Here is a 25,983-nt window from a genome sequence, read left to right on the forward strand (position 1 = left end):
AATTAGCTTAGTTAGCTCCAAAATGGCCTATTTAATAAAAATGACCTATACTCAGCTAAGTTCTCTCCTAAATGACATAATAAGGCTTACGTAGCTCCAAGATGACCTATTCCCCCTAACTTAGCTATTAAATGGCCTATAATTAGCTTAGCTAGCTCCAAACTGGCTTAATAAGCACAGTTTGCTCCGAAATGACCTATTTTACCCAAGTTAGCTCCAAAATGACCTACAGTTAGCTAGGCTTCCCCCTAATTCATATAATTAGCTTAGTTAGCTCCAAAATGGCCTATTTATTTAAAAAATGACCTATACTTATCTAAGTTCTCTCCTAAATGACATAATAAGGTTACGTAGCTCCAAGATGACATATTCCCCTAACTTAGCTATTAAATGTCCTATAATTAGCTTAGGTGGGTCCAAAATGGATTAATAAGCATAGTTAGCACCAAGATGACATATTTCATCCAAGTTAGCTCCAAAATGACCTATACTTAGCTTGGCTACTACCTGAATGACATAATTAGCTTAGTTAGCTCCAAAATGGCCTATTTAATAAAAAATGACCTATACTTAGCTAAGTTCTCTCCTAAATGACATAATAAGGCTTACGTAGCTCCAAGATAACCCATTCCCCCTAACTTAGCTTTTCAATGGCCTATAATTAGCTTAGCTAGCTCCAAAATGGCCTATAATTAGCTTAGCTAGCTCCAAAATGGCTTAATAAGCATAGTTAGCTCCAAAATGACAAATTTTACCCATGTTAGCTCCAAAATGACATATAATTAGCTTGGCTAGGACCTGAATGACATAATTAGCTTAGTTAGCTCCAAAATGACCTATTGAATACAAAATAACTTACACTTAGCTAAATTCTCTCCTAAATGACATAATAAGGCCTACGTAGCTCCAAGTTGACATATTCCCACTAACTTAGCTATTAAATGGCCTATAATTTGCTTAGCCAGCTCCAAAATGGTTTAATAAGCATAGTTAGCTCCAAAATAACAAATTTTACCCAAATTAGCTCCAAAATGACCTATAATTAGCTTGGCTAGCACCTAAAGAACATAATTAGCTTAATTAGCTCCAAAATGGCCTATTTAATAAAAAATTACCTGTAGTTAGCTGAGTTCTCTCCTAAATGACATAATAAGGCTGACGTAGATCCAAGATCACATATTCCCCCTAACTTAGGTATTAAATGACTTATAATTAGCTTAGCTAGCTAAAAAATGGCTTAATAAGCATAGTTTGCTCCGATATGACCTATTTTACCCAAGTTAGCTTCGATAGGACCTATATTTAGCTAGGCTTCCACATAAATTACATAGTTAGCTTAATTAGCTCCAACATGGCCTATTTAATAAAAATGACTTATACTTAGCTAAGTTCTCTCCTAAATGACATAATAAGGCTTACGTAGCTCCAAGATGACATATTCCCCCTAACTTAGCTTTTAAATGGCCTATAATTCGCTTAGCTAGCTCCAAAATGGCTTAATAAGCATAGTTTGCTCCGAAATGACCCATTTTACCAAAGTTAGCTCCGAAAGGACCTATAGTTAGCTAGGCTTCCACCTAAATGACATAATTAGCTTCGTTAGCTCCAAAATGGCCTATTTAATAAAAATGACCTATACTTAGTTAAGTTCTCTCCTAAATAACATAATAAGGCCTACGTAGCTCCAAGATGACCTATTCCCCCTAACTTAGCTATTAAATGGCCTAAAATTAGCTTAGCTAGCTCCAAAATGGCTTAATAAGCATAGTTAGCTCCAAAATGACAAATTTTACCCATGTTAGCTCCAAAATGACATATAATTAGCTTGGCTAGCACCTGAATGACATAATTAGCTTAGTTAGCTCCAAAATGAGATATTTAATAAAAAATGACCTATACTTAGCTAAGTTCTCTCTTAAATGACATAATAAGGCTGACGAAGCTCCAAGATGACATATTCCCCCTAACTTAGGTATTAAATGACCTATAATTAGCTTAGCTAGTTCCAAAATGGCTTAATAAGCATAGTTTGCTCCGAATTGACCTATTTTACCGAAGTTAGCTCCGAAAGGACCTATAGTTAGCTAGGCTTCCACCTAAATTACATAATTAACGTAATTAGCTCCAAAATGGCCTATTTAATAAATATGACCTATACTTAGCTAAGTTCTCTCCTAAATGACATAATAAGGCTTACGTAGCTCCAAGATGACATATTTCATCCAAGTTAGCTCCAAAATTACCTATACTTATCTTGGCTACCACCTAAATGACATAATTAGCTTAGTTAGCTCCAAAATGGCATATTTAATAAAAAATGACGTATACTTAGCTAAGTTCTCTCCTAAATGACGTAATAAGGCTTACGTAGCTCCAAGATGACCTATTCCCGCTAACTTAGTTATTAAATGGCCTATAATTAGCTTAGCTAGCTCCAAAATGGCTTAATAAGCATAGTTAGCTCCATAATGACAAATTTTACCCGTGTTAGCTCCAAAATGACATATAATTAGCTTGGCTAGCACCTGAATGACATAATTAGCTTACTTAGCTCCAAAATGGCCTATTTAATAAAAAATGACCTATACTGAGCTAAGTTTTCTCCTAAATGACATAATATGGCTTACATAGCTCCAAGTTGACCTATTCCCCCTCACTTAGCTATTAAATGGCCTATAATTTGCTTAGCCTGCTCCAAAATGGCTTAATAAGCATAGTTAGCTCCCAAATAACAAATTTTACCCAAGTTAGCTCCAAAATGACCTATAATTAGATTGGCTAGCACCTAAATAACATAATTAGCTTAGTTAGCTCCAAAATGACCTATTTAATAAAAAATGACCTATACTTAGCTAAGTTCTCTCCTAAATGACATAATAAGGCTTACGTAGCTCCAAGATGATCTATTCCCCAAACTTACCTATTAAATGGCGTATAATTAGCTTAGCTAGCACCAAAATGGTTTAGTAAGTATAGTTAGCTCAAAAATCACACATTTTACCCAAGTTAGCTCCAAAATGACCATTACTTAGCTTGGCTACCACCTAAATGACATCATTAGCTTAGTTAGCTCCAAAATGGCCTATAATTAGCTTAGCTAGCTCCAAAATGGCTTAATAAGCATAGCTAGCTTCAAAATGACAAATTTTACCCATGTTAGCTCCGAAATGACATATAATTAGCTTGGCTAGCACCTCAATGATATAATTAGCTTAGTTAGCTCCAAAATGGCCTATTTAATAAAATACGACCTATACTTAGCTAAGTTATCTCCTAAATGACATAACAAGGCTTACGTAGCTCCAAGTTGACCTATTCCCCCTAACTTAGCTATTAAATGGCCTATAATTAGCTTAGGTAGCTCCAAAATGGCTTAATAAGCATAGTTAGCTCCAAAATGACAAATTTGACCCAAATTAGCTCCAAAATGACCTATAATTAGCTTGGCTACCACCTAAATGACATAATTAGCTTAGTTAGCTCCGAAATGGCCTATTTAATAAAAAATGACCTATACTTAGCTAAGTTCTCTCCTAAATGACATACTAAGGCTTACGTAGATCCAAGATGACCTATTCCTTCTCCTTCTTCTTCTCATTCTTCTTCTCTCCTCCTTCTCCTTCTTCTTCTCCTTCTCTTCTTCTTTTCTTCTTCTTCTCCTCCTCCTTCTTCTTCTCCTTCTCCTTCTTCTCCTCATCCTCCTCCTTCTTCTGTTTCTTCTCCTTCTTCTTCTCTTCTTGCTTCTTCTCTTTCTTCTTCTACATAGCTTATTTCCCCCAACAAAGACATACTTAGCTAATCATCCTCCAAAAAGACATAATTAGCTTAGTTAGGAAAAATCATCATAAGAAGCTTTGTTAGCTCATTAAAATGACTAATTTAGCTCCAAAATGACATAATAAGCTCAAAATGGCATAAGAAACTTGGTTAGCTCATGAATATTATATACTTATCTTGTTTTCCTGTAAAATGACATAATTAGCCCATTTAGCTCCAAAAAGACATACTTAGATAATTTAGCTCCAAGAAGAGGAGAAGAGGAGAAGAAATAGGAAAAATGAAAAGAAGGAAGAAGAAGAAGAAGAAGAGATGAAGAAGGAGAAGGAGGAGTAGGAGAAGGAGGAAAAGAAGGAGAAGGAGGAGAAGAGCTTCTCTGTCTTCTCCTCCTTCTCCTTCTTCTTCTCCTTCTACTTGATTTATTCTTCTTCTCCTCCTCCTCCTCTTTCTTCTCCTATTTCTTATTCTCCTTACCTTATTTTCCCCAACAATGACATAATTAGTCCATTTAGCTCCAAAATGACATAATAAGCTCAAAATGGCATAAGAACATTGGTTAGCTCATGAATATTATATTCTTAGCTTGTTTTCCTATAAATTGACATAATTAGCCCATATAGCTCCAAAAAGACATAATTAGATAATTTAGCTCAAACAAGAGGAGCAGAAATAGGAAAAATGAAAAGATGGAAGAAGAAGAAGAAGAAAAGAAGAGGAAGGAGAAGGAGGGGGAGGAGGAGAAGGAGAAGTAGGAGAAGAAGGAGAAGGAGGAGAATACCTTCTCCTCCTTCTCCTCCTTCTAATTCTCCTTCTTCTTCTCCTTCTTGTTGATTTCTTCTTGTTCTGCTCCTCCTCCTCTTTCTTCTCCTCTTTCATATTCAACTTACCTTATTTTCCCCAACAATGACATAATTAGCCCATTGAGCTCCAAAATGACATAATAAGCTCAAAATGGCATAAGAACCTTGGTTAGCTCATGAATATTATATACTTATCTTGTTTTCCTCTAAAATGAAAAAATTAGCTCAAAAACATCATATGTTGTTCTTCTTCTGACTTTCTTATTCACATTTTTGCAGATTGGGTGTACTACATGCATGGAAGCTCGCATTCATGGAGTGCCTTATTACTTCTAATTTTCATTTGAGTTGATGAACAATGTCGACCTATATCTATATGTATCTATGGATGAACAGTGTAAGACTTTGTATGTTGGTTCTTTCGATACATGGGATGTACATTGATGAACTTTATATGTATATCATATATGTGTGGTGAACTATATATATATGAGTTGTGAAATATATATCATATATGTGTTGTGAAATATATATATACGTGCTTTGAAATAATAAAAAACAAATAAAACAGAAGCTATATGGGCTCTTTGCCGTCTGCCAGCTGATGGCCTTTGCCATCATCTGGCAGACGGCAAAGGTGCCACGTGCCACCCAGCTGTGCACCCTTGGGGGCAGCACAAGCTGGCCATATAGCTTCTTTGTCGTCTGCTGCCCAGGGAAGCAGACGGCAAAGACCTGGGGCGAGCAGACGGCAAAGGGAATGAGGGACGCAGACGACAAAGGGGATGAGGGGGGCAAAGGGAAAAGGGGATGAGGGAGGCAGACGACAAAGGGGATGAAGGAGGCAGACGACAAAGGGGATGAGGGAGGCAGACGGCAAAGCCTCCGTTAACTCTAACGGAGGCATCGCCTGTCTGCTGCCGTCTCAAATTATTTTCCGACTGCTCGGTGCCACATACTGACTGCAAAGAGCTTTGCCGTTCGCTTAGGGAAGGCTGACGACAAAGAAACTACAATGCCGTCGTAAGGTGACGCAGAATCTTTGCCGATATGTGTTCTCTTTGCCGTCTGTGGATTAATAAATACCGTCGGTGGAGTCCTCTTTGGAGTCTGTGATGGCGGACGAGAAAGAAGCTGATTCCTATAGTGTTTGGGCTATCTCGAGGTTGAGGCTTTCCATAGGGATTGCGAGGAGACTACGACCCTTTTCCGTGGTTGAGGTTTTCGAGGCAGCTAGTGGCTAGTTTGTGATGGATGAGTTAGAGCACCCCTCGAGGATTTAATCTTTCCGAGAGCCATGCTCGCGGTTATGTGGTTACTTGGAAACTTTGTTTTACACCCGGTCATAGCAGACTTGAAGTAAACTAAACTAAAAATATGCCAATTGTGTGTGTAACCATTGCTGTCTCTTCTCGTGAGTTCTGAATACGAGAGAGGACATGATGGGGTTATGCTTGACTCGTAAGTAGGTTTTCAGGATGACTTCTTGTTCATTACTAGTTCATGACCGTTTATGCATAGATCACCCCCTCTTATTCTTATACTCATAAGTTAGCCCCTCGGATAAATGATTAGTGCTTGTTGCAGCCTCACCACTTCACCATATCTCACCCATTAATCTTTTCTAGTCTTGATACATTTGGAAATGACATTGTTGAGTCCCTGAGCTCATAGAGTAGTAAAACAATAGTTCCAGGTACAGGTAAAGATATACTTTGATGTGATCATGATGATCATTCTATTTGGAGTTTGTTCTGATTCATCATCGATCTAGGGTGGGTTACAGGCTGGCAACCTGGGATAGCAAGGATGGATGTCATTTTATCGTTTGCTTTCGTGTGTACTTGGACCCTTCTCTTCTAATGGGCGACTGCATGTATTTTTGTATTGATATGATCATGATTAGTTTGTGGCGAGTGTAAGACAATTCCATATATACTCATCTCTTCTTTATATGTACATGTAACGATATACATTCTTGTGAAACGAGAAGATGTGCTTCTATCCCTATAGAGGCCCTCGTGGCAAAATAAGGATATGATCGCATCTTGGGTGTTACAGTGACCAAAGATTTATCAATCCGTGGGAGGTGTAGGACGAAGACGGTCTCTCTCAAATAACCATGTAATCCAATATAAAAATCTCTTGTGTTCCCCACACACTCAATATAATGACAAATTGCATAGGTGCACTAGTTCGGCAAAGAGATGGTGATACAAGTGCAATATGGATGGTAGATGTTGGTTTTTGTACTCGAAAATATAAAAACAACAAATTAGGAAGTGTAAAATATTGAGCAAAATATTTTATAAATGCTTGGTAATAAGAACTAGGGTTCATTCTTTCACTAGTGCAATCTCTCAACAATGACAATTCCCTCAACGTAAAACAAAGAAAATCACTCCAAAGTTCCTATCTAGCGGAGAACAAATTGGTGTAGGTCGAAGAACCACCTCAAAGTTATTTTTTCTGATCAATCTTTTAAGCTATTACTATAAGTGTCACAAACAACCCTAGAGTTCGTACTAGAATAACACTCATGATACATATCAATAACCCCAATTCACCTAGGTACTCCAATGCCACCTCAACTATCCGTAGGCTAATTATACGACATGCATGAAACAATTACATATTCTTCATATTCAGTCCAACACAAAGAACTTCAAGGCGCACTGCTAATATTTCTATCCGATAAAATAGTATAAAAACACGCAGTCAATCCCTATGCGTAGATCCCCAATGTCACCGGAATCCGCATATTGATGTCATAACATGTATCAATTGAATCACCTGAATACCCCAATGTCAATATGGATATCTGCATGGAGGACATACATCAAGTGTTCTCAAACCAAAATATTCAGTCCAACATAAAGAGATCTCAAAGGCAAAGATTCATTTCATCACAACAAGGCAGCAAGGGAATAACATCATATGATCCAACTACATTAACAAGGTCCATGATACATCAAGATCGTGTCATCTGAAGAACAAGAGAGAGAGAGATTGAACACATAACTACTGGTACATACCCTCAGCACCGAGGGTGATTACTCACAGATCATCATGGTGAGAAAGAGAGAGTTGTTGATGGAGAGGTGCAACCCCAAAGAGATGGAGGCGATGGCAGCCACGACCTCGGTGACGGGTGGCGGCAGTATCGGCCACGGTGTTGGCAACGGGCGACGGCCCCTTGGCTCCCCTTCTTCCTTGGTCTTGGTGCTGCAATGGAGTAGCATCTCCCCCTCGTGGTGGCTTCCATAGGAGAGGAAAATTTGTGGCTTTTGGTGGCTGCCCCGAAATTAGGTCTTCCTCTCCTTATATGTGCCTTTGTCGTGGTCTATGGCCCTCAGATGGATGGCCCTTGATTCCATGGCTCTTGGGCACATCTAGAACGTTCCAAAGGACTCCTTACAGCCCTATGAGTCCCCAAAGTTGTGGCTTGTCCGAATATATCAAATATGATAAGAGTTGGACTCAATCACGTCATAAATTCTCGTAATCCCGTAATCATATATTCCTCGAGTAAAACGGGTCTAGAGATCGCATCCGAACTCCGTTTTGGACAAATTTGTAGTTCAAAATCAATGCCAGAAAATTCCCCACATTTGTATAGATTTAACCTTTTTCCATTTGATGCTGCCTTAATGGGTAAAACTAACGATCTGTAATAACTATTGGTGGACAAATTTCACGAAAGTGAAAGTCCTCCTTCAACAAGTCTCCTTTTGAGTTTTTTAGCCTATTTACAATTATGTCCTCCACATCAAAGTGTAAAACAATAACTTGTGCATTTTTGCAACTATTAATAGGTTAGTCCCAATAAATCATAGTTGATGAGCATCTCATAAGAAGTTATATAGCTCCATGATATTCTCGAGTTACCAAGGACAATAATGGATAGTAGCTCTTCATCATGTCATGTACCATTTTTGGATGCCACCATGTTGTTTTGTGGTTCTCCTTGACGTGAAGTAGGAGCTTCCACTTGTGTTGATGAAGTGCTTTCCTTCACCTCCATTAGACGAATCTTGCCGATAGGTAGATCTTAGATGGCTTCCAAAGTTTCCTTATCTCCTAAATCATTTGGCAATTGTTCGACTTGCGAACCAATAGATTGATCAAACTTCACATCTACCGTCTCTACAACTTGTCTAGTGAAGTTGTTGTAGACATGGTATGTGTGAGAGTTTGACATGTAACCAATTAGGAAACCTTCATGTGATTTAGGAGCAAATCTAGAATGACGACGCTTGTCAAGAATGCAGCACTTAGAGACAAATACTCAAAAGTATCCAACTTGGGGTTTGTTACCGGTGTTTAGGTCGTATGTCGTTTTACCGAGAAGCTTGTGTAAGTACAGTTGGTTCGTGGCATGACAAGTTGTTTCCACGGCTTCAGCCCAAAAGTGTCTTGGCGTCTTGTATTTGTCAAGCATCGTTCTAGCCATCTTTATGAGAGTTTGGTTCTTCCTCTCAACAACTCCATTTTGTTGAGGTGTGTATGTAGCAAGAACTCATGTGAGATACCTTCTTAGTTAAGAAAAGTATTTGTGTTCTCGAACTCCGATTCGTTGCCACTTCGAACCTTCTTGATCTTCACTTCAAACTATTTTTGGCCTTTCCGAGTGAAGTTATTGAAGATCCTTTGTAACCTAAACTTATCATCAAGAATGAATACCCATGTAAGTCTGGAAAGATCATCAACCATGACTAAACCATAAGAATTTCCATCGAGGCTCTTATAAGCATTGGGACCAAAGAGATCCATGTGAAGCAGACAGAGTGGCCTTCTTGTAGTCATGATGTTTTTCATGGGCTGACTTTCACCAACTTGCTTTCCTTATTGACAGGCACTACAAAGTCTATCTTTGTAAAAGAAAACATCTTTAACTCCAAGAATACGATGACCTTTGATAAGCCTGTCAAGATTACGCATAGCAACATGTCCTAGCCTTCTTTGCCATAACAAACCTTTAGAAGATTTTGCAATAAGACATGTATGAGGTTTCGATTTTTTTAGTGAAATCGACAATGTATAGATCACCTTTATGAAAACTAGTAAAGACCATGTTATGATTATCATGAAAAAACACTTGGCCGTCAGCCTCCGTAAATAGCACATTGAAACCAAAATCTTCTAATCTAGATATGGAAAGAATAGTGTAGCCAAGAGATTCAACAAGCATGACTTTTTGAATGGAACTATCATGAGATGTGGCCACCTTACCGACACCAAGTACCTTACCCTGGGAGTTGTCAAGAATGGTCACATACCTTCATGCTCCATGGTTTGGTGTGATCTCATGAAACATGTCTTTATCTCCGGTCGTGTGATCGGTGCATCCATTGTCAAGTATACACTCTTTTCCTCCGGCTATATAGTCTCTAAAGTTTGCCATAAGACTAAGGCTCTTCATGGTCTTCTCTACTCGATGTCAAGTTCTTTGTCTTCGTTATAGTAGTGGTGATCCACATTGTCGTCTTCATAAGGGAATATCCTCGTCAGAAGAATCAAGAATTTCATGAGAATTTTGACTATGATAATGTTCATGTTTATGCATGTGAATGGCTTCAACAATGATATTATTGATGGTATTGACATATCCTTTAGCACGCATGTGGTCACGAAGATCAAATAGACATTTATCAAGATTAGGATCATTTGGCTTCATTTTGTCAAAGGCAATAGATTCCTGGAAAATGATATCAAGATTTTTTAAGTTGAGATATTTTTTATCCAAATCTTTCAACAAGGTATAAGCACATTCAATGTTCTTACTTTGATTAAGCACATTTCTTAGCAGTCCTCTAATGATGAGATTAACATTTTTAATTTTACCAATAATATTAACTTCGTCATGATGAGAAGGATGTAAGGGATCGATGGAAGACACATAGGATATTCAACATGCTTGCACAAATGGAATTTATTGAACATATCAAGCATTTTCACATTTCCATTGTCTATAGCACTCCCCATTGAGAACATTCACTCTACAACTAAGATTCCACAAACTACGCACATCCATCTTCGTCCAATGGTGACTAAACGAATGCTATTTAGACCAAAGCTCTGATACCAATTGTAGGATCGACAGAAGGGATGTCTAGAGGGGTGGTGAACGGACTACTTGCATAAATAAAAATCCTAGCCTTTTTCCAATATTAATGGTTGGAAGATTTTAGCAATTCCAAGAAGTCTAGTGCACCCTAAACATGCTAGTCAACATATATGGCAGCGACAAGTAAACACATCGCACATGCAAGTAAGGAGTAGAGTTTAAGAAGATCAAACGCAAATATGACACTGTGATTTTTGGCATATTTCTGATAGGTGTTGCTATTGTACGTCCATGTTACTGGAGAATTCAACCCATAGAGGGTACCGGCTGCATGAGTCCACGGAGGGCTCCACCCACATGGGGTCCACGAAGAAGCAGCCTTATCTATTCCACCATGGCTTACGTCCACATAGGACTAGACTCACTCAGGGTAGGTCTTCATGAAGTAGGCGATTTCCTTTCCCATACAAACTTACTGGTTCAACTCCACAACTCGAAGTAGGAGGCTCCCAAGTGACACCTAACAAATCTATGAGGCACCACCCTCCAAAAGGTAATAGATGCGGTAGAACAATGAACTCCTTGCTCTTCTGCTTCTAATGATAGTCTCCTCAACACCTAGGAGGATAGAGATCAAGTTTCTAATGTATGGATTGGAGTCCCTTGATATCATTCATGAGTAGCTGGATCTCTCTCACAAAAATGAGTCTGGCAAGTGCAAATATGTTCTGAGTTCTTCCTATACGATTGAGAGGTGGTGGAGGGGTATATATAGGAATCTCCCAAAACCCAACCGTTACAACTATATTGCCCAACTAGGTGACACCGAAATGAAACTCGGTGGTACTGAGTTGCACTGAATATCACAACTTTTAAATTCTTGGTGAGACCGATATATAAATCCCGGTTGTACCGATTCGGTGACCTGGGGACGTTCTCATATCTCGATGGTACCAATTTCAAACTCGGAAATTCCACTTCTTGAAATTGAGATACGAGAGAGTTGGTCACCGGCTTCCGGTGACACCGACAAGAAAGTTGGTGTTACCAAGATATTAGGGTTTGGCAAAGGTTCTAACTCTCGGAAGATTGGTAGGGCCAAAATGGAATTCTTGGTGGCACAGATTTCGATGTGATGTCTTTGGACAAAGATTTTTCTGAGATAATTTCTATGTATTTTGGTGGCTATATCTAAGCACTTGAGCAACCAATTCATCATAAAAACCTCTCCCCCTTTTAATAATATTGGCTTTCTAAAGGACCCAAACATGATTCCTCAGAAATATAAAATGTATAGTCCTCTTGCTTGAAGCTTCTCCAATCCTATTCCTTTCCTAGCATCATGGGGTTTATCCTCACAATCCTTTAGCCAATGATCTCTATGGACTATACCTAAATACACTATGTAAAAGTGTTTGTCCAAGATAGAATTTATGGTGTCATGAATTATCAAAACAACAAAGGGAGCATATTTCCTTTCACAGCAAAGTGAGAGTCCACCTCTAACAAGGCTTCTTTTGTGTTTTTTGGCCAATTTCTAATTAATTCCTACACATCAATGTGTAAAACAAGAACTTCTACAAGAACTTCTACACTTTTGAAACTATTAATAATTTAGTCCCAATGAATTGTAAAACCATAGTAAAAAATAGGACACACGGTAGAAAACAAGCATGGAGCATAAAAATTATATATACGTTTGGGATGTATCAGCATCCCCAAGCTTAATTCCTACTCGTCTTTGAGTACATAAATAATGAAAGAAATAATTTATGAAGTGTGAATGCTAGCAAAGTATATAAGTTTGATCAATGATAATTTTTCAGTCACTTTTCTAGCATCATATCCAACAACTTTTTCTCATGAAACTCATTATGATAGAGTAGCAATCAATTCACATGTCATGGTTCAAACATGCATTCTCTTGAAACTTAACAACATATGTGCTTAGTCATCGAACAACTTCAATGCATCATCAAGTCTAAGTAAGAGGTTCACATACTTAATTATTAACTTCCAACTATTAGATTGAGGTTTGAATAAGAAGTTGACTAAACATGAAAAGTAAGTAACATGAAAGCAAATAGATTGTCCCTTCACAGAGGGAAGCAGGTATTTGAAGTGGTGCCACAGCTCATTGTTTTAAAATAGCGATGAACATATTTTGGGTGGTGTGCTTTTCCTGTCATTATTGCAAGCAGGGATTTCAATATCTTCCATGCTAATCATATTATTAGTGATTCCCAAACATAATTGAAATTTTACTCCCCCTCAACCACTAAATCACATTTCATGGCTAGCCATATCCATGGTGCCCTCCAAACAATCAACTTTCTTGGTGGAGCTCTTGTTTATTTATTTTTGTATTATGCCAGATTGAGCATCCTTTTTAAAAGCCTATCTCCAGTAGTGACAAGTGAATAAACACACATCTTGAGAATAACCAACTTAGCATGGAAGATAATGACCGACCCGTCGCTCCATGAGCAGTACGGGCACATCTTGAAGGTTTTAGAGGTGGAACATGCTAATTGACTTGGAATGGCAGTGAAATACCATATATAGGTAGGTATGGTGGACTCTCATGGAAGAAACTTGGCTCAAGGGTTTTGATGCACAAGTAGTATCTCTACTTACTACGAAGTTTTGTCGATCAAAAAGTTGTGAACAAGCACCACATGTTGGTGGATCCATAACAATATAACCTCTATGCAAATATACCCAAACACAACGACTACGTTGAGTTCCTTGTCCAACTTCAATGATTTTGTCAAGGTTCAAAATAACTAATAGGTATTCACAATAAAAAAAGAAGTCAAAGATAATATATTTGTATGTGAAAGTTCTGTTCCTTATACCAATCATTCAAGAATTTCTTGCATGACCAATATTGTACTTGTCAAACACAAGAGTAAACTTTAAACTACTCTCGAAAGATGATTAGTTTTTATGATATTTCATTTATAACCAAAGGTGATTTCATATTTATGATCTTTCATTCATTCACAATTTACTCTTACGATATAAGTGAAACACAAGAGTAAACATTAAACTACTCTCGAAAGGTATAAGTGAAGATCAATGAGTAGTCAAACAATTAATTAGCTATGTGAGGAGTCTCTCTCAATAAAGATTTTCATATTTGAAATTTATTCAAACATCAAATAAAAAAAAGGCACTCCAAGAATAGTACATCTAATGTGAACAAAATAAAATTTAGGTTCAACATAGGCTAACCTATATTTGTCGATGAAAAGAGGCGGGATGCGTAGCATCACCAATCTTATATGCTTGATACTTCTTGTAATATTTACTTGGCATGCCTTGGGAATCCCCAAGTTTAAGATTTTGTATCTCGTTCAATCTTGTCATATCGCGGTTTCACCTAAATCTCAAAAAGTTCATCCACAAGTAAACTTGAAAAGAACTCGTGTGATATGTTAGTACACATAAGAATAAACCAACACTTCATGTAGTGCAAAGATAAGTTCAATGATAATTTTAAAACATTAGTTTTCTATACTATAATTTTCACAATTTATATCTACCAATATAAGCCATGAAAACTCTAGGATAAGTAGATAACAAAACTATGACACCAATCTGTCCAAACAGAACAACCTGTAGGAATCTATTTAAACGGTATATTTCTGTAACTAAAAAGATTCTACAACTTTTGGACATACTCGTGAATTTGTATGAAAGTACTATGTATAAATTTCATATACTTTCCATGTTCAGGTAAAATAACATAATTCAAATACTACAGCAAAAGTTTCTGTTTTTGTACAACACGCATCACACATGCAATTCAGGCATTCCAAAGGCAATTCTTGGAACTTTTTATTGAAAAACAAGATTATAAATAACATCTAACATAGGAAAATAAAATAAAATGATGCTCTAAGAAAAACACATATCATGTGATGAATAAAAATTTGGCTCCAAGTAAGATATACCGATATTGTTGATGAAAAAAGAGGGGGTGCCTTCCGGGGGATTCCCAAATATAGATGTTTGAGTATTCCTTGGATTGTTACCTTGCGGTTTCCTTGGGAATGTGCTATATTAGTTTATTGCTGCTCCTTATTCACCTCATATTGGTATCTCACCCAAAAATTGAAAAGTTCAATCACACAAAACTAATCGAAACTTCGTGAGATAGGATAGTGTAATAAAGACATGATTCATAATTTCTCTCACATAATACCTACTATATTCTACCATTCACATAATTTGTATCACTCAATATAAGTTGTGGAAACATTAAAACAAGAAAACTATGCAAAACTGAATTTGTCAAAAACATAACAGTCTGTGAAGATGTGAATGAAATCCATATTTCCATAACTCTAAAAATTATGAAACATTAGGAAAACACACATAAACAGTGTAAAAATTTCCAAATTTTTTCGCGCGCCAATAAGAGTTTCTCTTTTTTCCAAAGAATCAAACAAAAAATTATCCACACTATCCCAAAGCATTTACTTGGCACCTTATTCAAATAAAAGACACAAAACATGATTTATACAGTCTACTAATCATGTGAACACACAAAAACATAAAGTATAAATATTGGGTTTTCCCCAACAAGCACTTTTATTTAATGCCTTTTAGCTAGGCATGATTATTTCAATGATGCTCGCATAAAAATATTATTCGAAATATGGAAGAGAGCATGATGAATCACATGACATGAACATTTAAGTCTAACACACTTCCTATGCATAAGGATTTTGCAAGCAAACTATTTATTGTAGCAAGAATCAACTAGCATAGGAAGGCAAAACAAGCATGACTTCAAAACCTTCAACACGTAGGGAGGAAACTTGATTATTGTAATTCCTACAAGCATATGTTCCCCCCTCATAATAATTTTCAATAGAATCATGAAGGAATTAAATAATATAACTATCACATAAAGCATTCTTTTCATGATCCACGAGCATAGAATTTTCATTACTCTCCACATAATCAAAAAAATTCTGATTCATAGTAATGCGAGCAAACTTAACAAAATAACTATCATGAGATACTTGATTGGGTTAATCCAAATTATAATTAAAATCATGATGAAAAGTTTCATGGTTATCATTATTCTTTATAGAATACCCGTCATCACAACAGGCATCATAGATATCAGCATTATTGTCATAGTCAATTGAAACCTCTTCCAAAATAGTGGACTCGTCACTAAATAAACTCATGACCTGTCAAAATCCAAGTTTATCATTATGAAAAGATTCAACACTCTCCAAAATAGTGGGATCATTAGTACCTAGCATTGAGACTCTTCTCAACCCACTTTCATCAATATAATCATCATGAATAGGAGGCATGCTTTCATCATAATAAATTTGATCATCAAAACTTGGGGGACTAAAATATCATCTTCATCAATCATAGCATCCAAAAGCTTGTGAATTTGCATATCATTAGCATGATGGATATTCATAGAATTCATAATAACAATATTACTCATCATTTAAGGAATTCACATTAAGCATTTTTATAAATTCTTCCTCTAACAATTGAGCACAATTTTCCGAACCATCATTTTCACAAACGACATTATAAAGACGAAGCAAATGAGGAAACCTAAACTCCATTTTTTTGTTTTCGTTTATAACCAAACTAGTGAAAAACAAGAAACTAAAAGATTTAGTTGCAAGATTTAAAGATATACATTCAAGCACTTACCGCCCTGGCAACAACGCCAGAAAAGAGCTTCATGTATACAACGCAACATTATTCCTGTAGACGTTGTTGGGCCTACAAGTGCAGAGTTTTATAGGATAGCAGCAAATTCCCCTCAAGTGGATGACATAAGGTTTATCAATCCATGTGAGGTGTAGGATAAAGATTGTCTCTCTCAAGCAACCCTGCAATCAAATACAAGAAATATCTTGTGTCCCCAACACATCCAATACAATGTTAAATTTTATAGGTACCCAGTTCGGTGAAGAGATGGTGATACAACTATAGTATGGATAGTAGATATAGATTTTTGTAATCTGAAAATAGAAAAACAGCAAGGTAGCAAGTGGCAAACAACAAGCAAAAAATTGTGTAAATGAGTGGAAATAGGGCCTAGGGTTCATACTTCCACTAGTGAAATTTCTCAAAATGATAACATAATAAAATCACATGATCATCCCTCAACGTGCAACAAAGATGGACTCCAAAGTTCATAAGAAGCGAAGAACATAAGATAAAATTGACGTTGGTAGTAGAACCACATCAAAGTTATTCTATCTGATCAATCTTTTGAGCTATTCCCATAAGTTTCACAAACAACCCTAGAGTCCGTACTAGAATAACACCTATGATACATATCAATCAACCCTAATGTCACCTAGATACTCAAAAGTCACATAGGTACTAAAATGTCACCTCAAGTATCCATGGGATAATTATATTCAATCCAACACAAACAACTTCAAAGAGTACCCCAAGATTTCTATGAGAGAATGTAGTATGAAAACATGCAATCAACTCCTATGCATAGATGTCCAAGGTCATCGGAATCCGCAAGTTGATGCCATAACATATATCATGTGGATCAATAGAATGCCCCATTGTAACCATGAGTATCCACATGAAAGACATACATAACGACATCTTGAAGGGAAAGATTCAAATCATAACAACAAGGTAGCAAGGGAATAACATCGTATGATCCAACTATATTAAAAAAGCACGTGATACATCAAGATCATGTCATTCAAGAACACAAGCGAGAGATCAAATGCATAGCTACTAGTACATACCCTCAGCCTCGCTGAGGACTGTTCACACATTATCATGGAGAGAAAAAGAGAGTTGTAAATGGAGAGGTGCAGCCCCAAAGACCTGGAGCCGGTGGAGGCCACGACGCCATCGACAGGCGGCGACCCCTTGGCCTCACTTTGTCCTTGACATTGGTGTTGTAATGGAGGAGCCTCTCCGCTCTTGGTTCCTACCAATGGAGAGGCAAATTTGAGTATTTTTTTGGCTTTCCGAAATTAGGGTTTTCCTCTCCTTATATGTGCTTTCTCCATGCTTCGTGGCCCTCCGATGGATGGACCCTTGATCCAATGGCTCTCGGGCACCTCTAGATCCTTCCTGGGGACTCGTCATAGCTTTATGAGTCCCCAAAATTGTGGCTTGGCCGAATACATCAAATATGGTAAGAGTTGGACTCAACCACGCCATCTATTCTCATAATCCCATAATCAGATATTTTCCTATGAGTAAAATTGGTCTAGAGATCGTATCAGAACCATTTTCGAAAAATTGGTAGTCCAAAGTCAATGAGAGAAAATTTCCCACACTTTTTTAGTTTTAGTGTTTTCCATTTGAGGCCATGTTTGGGGTTAAACTAACGATCCCCTTTGCACTTTGGAGGAAAGGCAGAGTCCTCCTCCAACAAGGCTCCTTTTGCGTTTTCACCAATTTCCAATAATATATTGCACAACATAGTGTAAAAGATGAGCTTGTGCACTTTTGAAACTATTAATAAGTTAGTCCCAATAAATTGTAAAACCATAGTAAAAACATAAGACAAATGGTAGAAATCAAGCATGGAGCATCCAAAATTATAGATACGTTTGGGATGTATCAGCAACCCAATAGTCATCTGATTTTTTTTAATTTTTTGGTGTGTTTGTGATTATTGCTATTCAAGCGATTGTGTTTTTATGTTTTAGTTAGTTTTTGTGCCAAGTAAATCCTTTGGTGTGATTTGGATAATAGTAGAGTTGATCCTGTGCAAAAACATAAACTTTTACGTCGAGTGCAGAATTTATCTAATTTTACTAGAACATATTTTTTGTCTAAAATTTCTATGCATTATTTGTATACAAATTCCCCACGTTTTTTCTATTTTTTTAATATTTTAGGTGTTACATAAGTATAGTTTTAATGCTGATCACTACACACTGTTATGTTTTAGACAGATTCTATTGTTTGCTTACATAGTTTGCTTGTTTTGATGATGCTATGGATTTTTTCGGGGACATAAGTGATGGAGAATTTAAACTACAATACCTTATGAAATAATTAACTATGAATAAAGTTATAACAGTACCTATAGTTTATGATTTTCCTATTATACTAAAGTATCTCACGAGGTTTCTGTTGAGTTTTGTGTGCTAAAGTTTTCATGTTTTGGATGAGACAAAGATGGATGAATGAGTAGGTAGCAGCAAGACCCTAAACTTGGGGATACCCAAGGCACCTCAAGGTAATTTTCAAGAAAGACCCAATCAGCTAATCTTGTCAATGCCCCAGAAGGCATCCCCTCTTTCCTCTCCATTCTATTTGTATGTCACTTAGAGCCATATTTTTATTCGTTACATGATATGTATTTTGCTTGGAGCGTCATGTATTATAGTTTTATTTTAATTTAGTTTGACACAATCATTGTTTTCTGGACATACATATATGATCGAGACAAATGTTCATCACAAATTGTTAGAATACTCTATATGCTTCACTTATTTCTTTTCAGCTAGACACTTGCTCTAATGCTTCACTTATTTCTTTTAGAGAACGGTGGCGCTAAGATATTATAGAAATAATTGTACTCTCATGCTTCACTTAAATATTTTTTGGAGTATAATAAATAATAATGTAAATTTGCATGGGTTATAAGACTAGTCCAAAAAGGACAGGTTTTCAAGGAGGATATAATAAAAACTTTCATGTATCTCAGTAAATGATAACTGTGGGTTAATTATATTCATATAATAATACCAAAGGACATGAGTACATGATTATTTGTTAGTATAAATATCGGTGTTAAACCATGTTATTAGTTACTCCTCTAAATATTGGTTATGGCATGATGATGATGATGTGTGAGCGTTCTTATGCTTGATTGAAATCCTATGTGTTGTTCGCGTCGGAGGCGCGCGGTGGTTAACTCCTACCATCCTTGTCCCTATGGTTATGTGGCACTAATTTTCTTTGAGAGATATAATATGCTTTTTAACATGTATGTGAGTTCTTTATTACTATTTTGAATCCATGGATATGCACTCTCACCTTTCCATAATTGCTAGCCACTTCGGTATCGTGCATTACCCATTCAGATCTCGTGGATCAGTGCAACCTTTGCCGGTGCATCCAAACCGCGTAATATGATACACTCTATAACACAAAATCCACCCTATATATTCCTCAAAATGGCACCATACCTATTTATCATGGCATTTCCATAGAAATTCTGAGATATATTGCCATGCAACTTCCACAGTTCCATCTCATGACCTGTGTGTCCATCATCATATTGGTTTGCATGATCATGTAGCTAACATAGTTTTTTTTGGAAAGGCAACCATTCACCATTACGTACATGTTATGCTAGACTATTTCACATCTTAGTACACTACTCGAGGCATTCATATACTCACATTGTATAGTAGTTTTTCATATCAAGTTGTAAGTAAATAAAAGTGTGATGATCATATTTATTAGGGCATTGTCTGAGTGAGGAAAGGATGATGGAGACCATGATTCCCCCATAAGTTTGGATGACACTCTGGACGCGAAATAAATAAATAAATAAAAGAAAAAGAAAAAAAATTAAAAAAAGGAAAAAAAAGGAAAAAATAGAAAAAATACAAATAAAAATAATAAAAAGAAAATGAGAGAACAGAGAGATGGGCAGTGTTACTATGTTTTTCCACATTTGTGTTTAGAGGGAGCACCATGGTCTTCATATAGGGAGTCTCCTAATTTGTCATTTTCACATGCTAGTCGGAAATTTTTTCTATAGAAGTTGGCTTGTATATTCCTACAAAGGGCTTCCTCAAATGCAAGAGGTCTTCGTGATTAATCAAGTTGGATGCACGTCCACTTAGCTTCCGTTGAGCTTTCATACACTTATAGCTCTAGTGCATCCATTGGATGACAATCCCTACCCCTTACGTCGATATCTATTGATGGGGATCTCCATAGCCCATTGGTCTGCCTAGTTGATGTGATACTGTCTTTCCACTTTGGCTCCTATTGATCTCTACCACCATTGTTCTATTCCATCCATATGCAATATCCATGGTTAACACTAATGTGTTGGGTGAGGCTGCAAATGCTGAAGCACGTTAGAAGTATGATCCAGTTACCTGTCTTGACACCAGGTGCTCATGATTTATACTTATGAGGTGACGACACACATATGCCATGCTAATATGATAGAATGAATACGGAATACCATTCTTTAAGGATTGTATATTTGGAATATGAACAATTATGCTATATATTTTTATGGATATTATTATGTTTATATCAATTAGTTCATCATTTCTCATTATCATACCTAAGAGAGATTACATGTTGGGTAGATGTCACATCAACAAATTTGTTTTTATCATTTACCTACTCGAGGACGAGCAAGAATTAAGCTTGGGGATGCTGATACGTCTTCAACGTATCAATAACTTTTTATTTTTCCATGCTATTATATTATCAATCTTGGATGCTTTATATGAAATTATATGCTATTTTCTATCATTTTTGGAAACTAACCAATTAACCCAATGCCAAGTGCGAATTGATGTTTTTTGCGTTTTTTGGCTTTTTAGGAAACTAGTACCAAATGGGCTACAAACGCTATGAAAATTTTGATGATTTTTTGTGGAACAAAAGAGGACCTAGATGCTTTAGATGGAGACCTGACAACAAACGACAAGATGACAAGGCAACAGGGTGCGCCGAGGGGTAGGCATGCCCTGATGCTTTGTGGACCACATGTGGCACTTCCTGACCTAATTGAACCTCCATAAATTCTTTAAATTCGTAAAACCAACACAAAGCCACCCAAAACACTTTTTCCACTACCGCAAATCATGCCGGAGGGGGAAACAATCACGGAGGCCATCTACATCAACCTTGTTGCCTCCATTGCAATTAACGATTTCAAGTGGCTTGACAACCCTCTTGCCCGCGTTGGGTGTATGTTTTGGTTCTATGTGTAGGTGTTGCTAAAGAAGGTTTGCGTGATTCTACTATTGGTTCAATAACCTTAGTTCTCACTGAGGGAAATACTTATCTCTACTACACCGCATGTACCCTCCTCTTCGATCAAAAACCCTACACATTTTACAAGTAGAAAACACCACCATCACCTTCCCTAATATATTTATAGCGGTCCACTCTCCGGAAACTCGTTGTACCTCCTACATGAACATGGTGCTTTATGGTTGATATTATTGTCCAATGATGTGTTTCCATCCTATGATGCTTGAGTTGATTTCTTTTATCCTATGGGTTTATTGATGATCTTGATTGCTTTGAGTTGCTTGTTTTATTTTGATGCTGTCCTATGGTGCCTTCCTTTTGGCGCACACATGGGGATTACAGCTTTAGGGTGTTGCAATGCGTTCATGATTCTCTTATAGTGGGTAGCGGGAGTGATAGTAACTTATGAACGAGTAAGGGGGTTGTTCCATGTGGGAGTAAAGGGGACTCATTACTTAATGCTATGGATGATTTCTAGTTTACCTTAATGATTTCTAGTTTTATGGATGATATCTAGAGGTCCAATCACAAGATCTTATGATCCAAGTACGGAAATTATATTAGCTCATCCCTCTCCCTCGTATAAAATTACAATAATAATCATCGATCTTGTTATGAATTGCCTAGGATAATATCACAAATCGTACCACCACTTTTTCACACTCGTTATATTTAGTTTATTTTTGTTTTATTAAAACAACACCTAACTTTTATTTCCATGTTCTTTATTATCTTGCAAAACTATCTGATTTCACCTACAAGTACTTCTAGTTTTATTCCTACAAAGTTGTTTTTTTCTTGTTGTAGGTAAAGTGAACATTGTTGCACGTAGAGTTGTATCCGTTGTCGATAGAACTTGAGACATATTAATTCTAGCTTTGGCTCTTAATTGTGTTTGACACCTTTCTTTACCAAAATAGTATTCAAACGATCCCCTATATTTGTGTGTTATTAGTACCACATCACAATCAACATAATCGGAATATGTAGAAATGCTAAAAGGCACACAAATAGTACGTGTTATCTTAACCTTGCCTCTATTATTGAACCATTGGATTTAATAAGGATGAGGATGTGGTCTAGTGGTGAGAGACAGTCCGTCCACCATATCCATGCTAGCCAAGTTGTTGCAACTCCTTCCATCGATGATGACACAGACATGACATTCCAACATATCTCCCTTTGTACGGAACAAGTTGTGTGTCTAATTTTGCTCATCCTGTGTTACTTGCACACTCAAAACATGTTGAGCAATTAAAATTTCATACTGAAAGCACAACTTCTCCCTAGGTGGTTTTGTTAATTAAGAACAACATATATTTCATTGGAATAATTATTCTACCAAGTATATTTCAGTTAAAGTTCAATGAATGGATTGGGAAAGGTTTGTGAGGAGATCCCCTAAATGCATGTAACATCTACTGACAACAAGCTTCAAGACTTTACTTTTTGCATTTTTTGAGAATTCATATTTGAGTCCATAGGAAAGCCAATACTATTAAAAGGGGGTGGTGTATCTATGATGATCTGGTTTTTCACCTACCTAAAGTTATTCACCCACAAAAATATACTTTCAAAACCCAAACAGCCAAATTTGGTGCCACCAACTATTCACATTCGGCCATACTAAGTTTTCCTTGGATAGAATCCAAAGCCAAAGCCTAGCACCTCGGTGAAACCAAGTTCCATTTAGGTACAACAAAAAAACATTGACCAACTCCCTGGTATCCATTTGCTAAAATTCAAAACCTTGGATTTTTACAAATCGGTGCCACCGAGTCTGTGTAACTACCAAGGACATCCAAAATTCGACTCACCAAGTTTTATATATTGGTCTCACCAAAATGTTTAAAGTGGCCACATTTTGCACTAGTTGGTGCAACCGAGTATTTACTTCAGTTCCACCGAGTTGGGATATAATGTTGTAACGATTGGATTTTTGGAGATGCCTATATATACCCCTCCTCCTCCCTCTCACTTGTAGAGGGAGCACTCAGAAGAAGCCAACAATTGTCCCATCCATTTTCTTGGAGAGAACCACCTACTCAGGTGTTGAGAGCAAGATATACCGCTCCAACCTTATGAATCATGATTTCTAGACTCCCTAAGTTTCTATCCATCCAATAAATCTCTTCTACAAATCCAAATTTATGAGAGAGTGAATGAGTGTTGAGGAGACTATCTTATGAACCACAAGGAGTTCATCATCCATACAATATCTATTACCTTTTGGAGAGTGGCGTCTCCTAGATTGGTTAGGTGTCACTTGGGAGCCTCCGACTTCGTGTGGAGTTGAACCAAGAAGTTTGTAGGGCAAGGAGATCGCCTACTTCGTGAAGAAATACCGCAAGTGAGGCTAACCATTCGTGAATGTAAGCCATGATGGAATATACAAGGTTGCTTATTTGTGGACCCCTTGTTGGTAGAGCTCTCCATGGACTCGCGTAGCTGTTAACTTCAATGGGTTGAAATCTCCATCAGCATGGACATACGACATCACCACCTATCATAACAATAGAAGAAATCTTCATGTCCCCATTGTGTTTGATCTTCCCTTCCCTAACCTCTACTTACATGTGCATGTCTTTACATTCTGCTAATATACTCTTAGACTTGAATGTGTAGGGTGTGCTTGACATGGTATAATTGCTAAAACTTTCCAACTATTAAAATTGGGAAAATGTGGAGTTTTTATTTGGTATAATTTCTAAAACTTTCCAACTATTAAAATTGGGAAAGTGTTGGGGAACTTTGCATGGGAAACAAAAAAAATCCTATGCACACGCAATACCTATCCATGGTCATGATCATCTACGAGAGGGGAGAGTGAATCTACATACCCTTGTTCATCGCTAAGCAGAAGCGCATATAATGTTGTTGATGTAGTGGAACATCTTCATGATTCAAATTGCATCCCGTCCCGCGATCTCATCACGATCCGTCCCGCGATCCCATGACGATCCATCCTGATCTAGTGCCGAACGAAAACACCTCCGCGTTCAGCACATGTACAACTCGATGAAGATCCCTGCCTTCTTGATCTAGAAAGAGGGGCAGACAGTTAGATGAGTTATCCAGCATGGTGGCGTGGTGGTGGTGGTGGTGAACTAATCCAGCAGGGCTTCGCCTAAGCACTGTCGAATTAGACTAGAGGAGAAACAGATCTAGAGAGAGAGAGGCAGCCATGGCTGATTTATGTGTGTCCAAAAACCATCAAAACCTCTAGCATATATAGGAGGAGAGGAGAGGAGGCATCCTTGGCCCCTACTCAAAGGAGAAGGGGTCAACCTAACCCTAGAAGGGAGAGTCCACCTTCCCACAAGGGAGGTGGCCTACTTTGGGAGGACTCCTCCTTCCTTTCCTTTTAAAGGACTTCTGCCTTTTATCTCCACTCCTAGCCGCATCGGCATTTGAGAGAGGCTTCGACCAGCCCACGAGGGGCTGGTGCACCTCCTCTCATAGCCCATATGGCTCTTGGGTCGCCACACCCCTGTAGTGACCCGACGTGAAACGGCCAAGTCTCTGGTGTTTCCGTACCATCCCAAGATCATGCTGGTACGCACTCAGTACATAAATGTATATATCAAGAGTTCAATCACACAACTTTATTAATCGAAATCTCATATCGAGTACTTTATTACAATAATGGATTACAATAATGTAGCTGAAGCCATCTCATGAGATAACTAACGAAGACTAGCGGAAGCTTCAAAGGTAGACGAGTCCATCCGACTCCAGGGCATATCACCGAGCATAGATCGTAGCCTCACTCCTGGTCAGAAAAATACTCTGCAACATGATACGTTGCAGCCGTGTAGGTCAGCATATGGAATATGCCGGTAAGTCATCAAAGAGAGGGTGGTGAAATAATAACCAACTATTTCCACGTGCATATATGGCAGGTGGGGCTATAAGTTTTAGCGTAAAGCAAATTTTCTCCAACAACAAGAGAGGGTTAAGAGAGATATATTACTACATTGTTTTTTGTTAACGAGATGGTTCCGCCAACCAATTCTCATACCCGAGTTGTCGATAATTCCCACATCATATTTTTAAATTGTGTTGAGACTTATAGAAAATTTCAATGCCTTCGGCTCAAGTTGTCCATGACCATGGACATGACTAATCGATTAGGTTTGGTTACTCTGAAGAGTTTTGCACACGTTCCCCACAAGATTTGATCGCCTCCGGGTATGTCCTCGCACTTCGGGGTCTTTGAAGACCGGATGATCAAAACATGGTCTTGCAACGGGTCCCTCTGATCCCCTGTCGGTGCCCATCCAATCCTACCGTTCTTCTACATCTGCTAGCACCGCCTATCCAGACTTGCCGCGTTGT

This window comes from Hordeum vulgare, chromosome 2H, assembly GCF_904849725.1.
Source record: "Hordeum vulgare subsp. vulgare chromosome 2H, MorexV3_pseudomolecules_assembly, whole genome shotgun sequence".
NCBI classification, from domain to species: Eukaryota; Viridiplantae; Streptophyta; class Magnoliopsida; order Poales; family Poaceae; genus Hordeum; species Hordeum vulgare.